Here is a 3830-nt window from a genome sequence, read left to right on the forward strand (position 1 = left end):
CAAACCAGTAGGTGGCAGTAGTGTTCTTTGACAAACATGGATGCCTCCAGTAAAGCACATTCACATGAAAATCAGGGATTCAGAGTAAATTACTCAGAATCAGGGAGAGGGAATGCCTGACAGACTTTTGCAGCTCACTCCTGTTTCTTGCTTTTTGCATTTTTTTTTTTAAAACTCTCTACTGACAAGCTGTCACATCACTTCACCGGAGGGAAGTAATGATTTTCTTACAGTTTTTAGATTTTGTGCAAGTTGTGTGGAAGTTATCAGAATAATTGTTTATTTAAGGAGCAGAGTTCTCCTCTATCAAACCACAAAGGGTTTTAATAAATAGTTTTTATCTGACATCAGCAGTACATATTGTCCATAATTTGGGGTTATAGGTAAAGTATTGTTTAATTAACTAATCGAGGTTAAATGTTGTTGAAAATTCATGCATTTTGAAATAATGTATGAATTTTTATGCATTGTCTAAATCAACACTGCATTTGACAGAAAAGACGCTAACTGGAGGAACTGTCCTCTAATGAGGTAATTATTACACTAAATGTTATTATGCCAAAGAGGTTATGCCTTTAGAAGAGTTGGTCTGTCTGTTTAAAAGATAATTTGTAGCTAAGAATCTTCTATGCTTAGTAACAGCTTCCACACCGAAGAGTGTTGCTAGAGAGACCCTCACAGCAGCATCAAGGAATGTTTACAACCCTAAGTTTTCTTACTGGCTAAGGTATGTGATCCGTTTTCTTCTCCGTTGGCGGCCCCCTCTCCATTCTTGGAGGTCCCCTGTGTTCCTGAGCTGCTGCCTGCCGCCGCCGCCGCCTGCTGAGCTAGCTTGTCTCTGTAGGCCTGCTGCCTGGTCTGGACAACATCTGGCATAACAGCATCAATCAGAGACAGCGACTCGATAGGCCGTCCGTCAAACAAGGTCCCGTCCTAGACAGAAAAGAGGAAGCTTTACAGTAGACAGGGTTCCTACAGCATAAGGAAAGTTAAATTCAAGACTTTTAAGACTTTTTAATGCCACTTGAAATAAAATTTTAAGACCAAATTTACAAGAAACACAAGAAAAACCTGCTTGCAACAACTTAACCCAAAGGTTTATTTTAACATAAACCACTGCACTAATGTTTCAAATTTTGAAAAGCTTCCCATACAGGAAGAAAGCTAAAAACACACAAATGACAGATATATTTGAACAATTATTTAACGGAATTCAAAAACTTTGTTTTAGCAGGAAACAAAACAAATCAGTTTTAAAGCCCCAACATAACCAGCGCTAAGTCTTTTTTGCAGCTATTTTTCTTTGTATGGTTTTCTTAGTATGTTTGATTTGGTGATAAGTGGAGGCGTTGCAGAGACAAGGGTGGAACTAAACTGAGAAATACCGGCTGTTTCTCTGTAACTCCATTTTGACGCTTTGTGTTTCGCGCTTCGCATGTGCGACTCCACTGCCTTAATTCCCATCGTTCTGAGCTTGAATCGCTTCTAACACAAAATCCACTGAGCCTCATGTATGTTCCCTGGTTTTAGCCATGGAGAAAACTCTTGGCTGGAGACAATTTTGGTTACATTTACACTTGCTCATATTTTCCAGACAAAAAGTTAATGGTGCATCTCCCAAATGTCCCGGCCGCAACAACGCTTTTATTGGTTCCGCTATCGGGACGGAACCAATAATGATGAGCTGTTGTTTTTTTTAAATAATAAAAAAAAATTGTCAAATGTAACGTTTTATTTAGATTACAAAAATAAATCGTAATAAAAATAATCCTATTTATGATGTTTTAAAAATTAAGACCTACGAAAGACTGATTTAAGACATTTTAATACCAATTAAGGCCTTAGTTTTATTTTGAAGAATTCAATGCCTTTTAAGACTTTTTAAAGACTCGCGGGAACCCTGGTAGAGTAAAACTCGTCTAATGATCGCTGTCGATCCCACGAGGAGCAATGTGGAGAAAATATATAAAGAAACCAAACTAGACTGGATGTCTTAAGGGGAGGCTAACCTCATTGATGCTGACTTCAGCCTCCACATACTGCAGGCCCTTCTGAATGATGGAGATGAGGGCGGCAGGGGGCACCAGGGCTCCATTGATGTTCGACTGGCTGATGTGACTCTCTATGCCAAAGGTGAACGCTGAGTGGGAGAAGCCTAGAGGAGTCAGAGCTTGTTAGCAGAACGCCCAGAGGAGGACGGTAGAGCAGCACCCTTGAAATCATTTTTAATCGACTGTAAAAAGTTGCAATTTTTTTTTTTTTAGCAACAGCACAAAAAAGTACTGCATCATGCAGTTCTGTTTATCAGACGTACCCGACTCTTGGAGGTATCTGTAAACCAGGAAGTTGACCTCATCGCTGCTTATGCTCATCTTTAGTCCTGTTGATTAAACCATTGGGTCAGCACAGGTCAGTAGCCTGCAAAACACAAAAAGCACAAAAACATTAGCTGTTTTACACATAATTTGAAATTAAGCACATTTTTAGAAAGATGTTTTTTTTTAATCCCAGATTTTCATTAAAAGTTAGAGCTAGAGGTCACCAGTTTCCACACATTAACCTACATCTGGAAATGATTCCTACAGTGCATGTGTTTTGGCTTTATGCTCGTTCATGCTGAACCTGCACTGTTTGAATGGAAGTGTGGAAATAAACAAGGAGGGAGGAAAAAGAGGACAGAACGTCTGCTGTTTGCATTCTACCACCCCACTGAATGGGTCAACACTTGTTCTGCTGTGTCCCAAAAGGCTGACATCCAAGACTAACTGGATCCAAAGGGCTGGAATCCATTCAGCACCATCCAGACGAGGCGTTCAGAAAGTCCAGTTTGGTCCTCCCGATTTGAACTCAGCAAGTTTCAGGATATTCTATTGCAGCAGCCATGACGGTGCACTGGTAAAAGGACATTGTCAGAATAGTATTCAGCACTGGGACAGCAATTCTTAGAACTAAGTGGCAGACAGGACACTTTAAAAACAAAAAGAGAAGGAATATATGTAAGATTTTACCATTTAAAATCGGAAGAATAATACATTTGTTTTTAGCACTCCTGAGTGCATACTTTGCAATAACAAATGCAGGTTTTCTGCAGCCTTCGGCAGGTTATCTTCTACTATTACCCTGTGTATTACTCCATAAATCTTCCCATAAACTCTGACATGCTATCCGGGTGCTACTGGAATGAAAATCCTTCCCACGGCACAATGCTGAACCCTGACACCCAGAGTCAAGGATGGCGGGGTTGCATCATGTGGTGGTTTTGCTTCACTGCCAATGTTACTCTTGCACCGCTCAAAGTGGGTGCGATAAAGAAAGGAATAACTTCCACAGTAAGAAAACCAGCATCAAGTTCAGAGCAAGAGGCTTCAGTTCCAGGAAACCAACTGGTTTAAATGGATCCATCAATCAAAAAATGTAGATTATGTTCTGGTGAACTGAAATATGCAGCAGAAAGAGAGAAAGAGGATGAGGGATGTTGTCAGGGAAACAGGGAGAGAATAGAGTTTAGAAAGGAATAAGAATTATTAATAAAGGGCTGTTTTTACTATGACATAATGCAAAATTGGAAAAAGAATAAAATATATTAGGTGGGATTTGAAGACATGAACAGGAAGAATGGTCAAATATAAAGACAGAAACATGTTGATTAGAGGCTACAGTTAGTTAACCTGACTCCGCCAGATGGATTAGCTCCGCATATCCATCTGGAAACCTTCCATTGAAGTAATTTTGGGAAGGGGCGAAAATCCTGGTTAGCTGATTGGCCTATGTTGGTGATAGACGGGCCAAATAAACCAATCAGATCAACGAAGCATATGACGTACTAACAG

At 39.9% G+C, this 3830-nt stretch overlaps 1 pseudogene; it reads right to left on the bottom strand.

Annotated features, from left to right (window-relative positions):
- LOC107082589 overlaps positions 1-3830 on the bottom strand; it is a 43069-nt pseudogene that overhangs the window by 29239 nt on the left and 10000 nt on the right.

The sequence above is a fragment of the Cyprinodon variegatus genome, unplaced genomic scaffold, assembly GCF_000732505.1.
Source record: "Cyprinodon variegatus isolate N-32 unplaced genomic scaffold, C_variegatus-1.0 Scaffold57, whole genome shotgun sequence".
In the NCBI taxonomy this organism is placed as follows: Eukaryota; Metazoa; Chordata; class Actinopteri; order Cyprinodontiformes; family Cyprinodontidae; genus Cyprinodon; species Cyprinodon variegatus.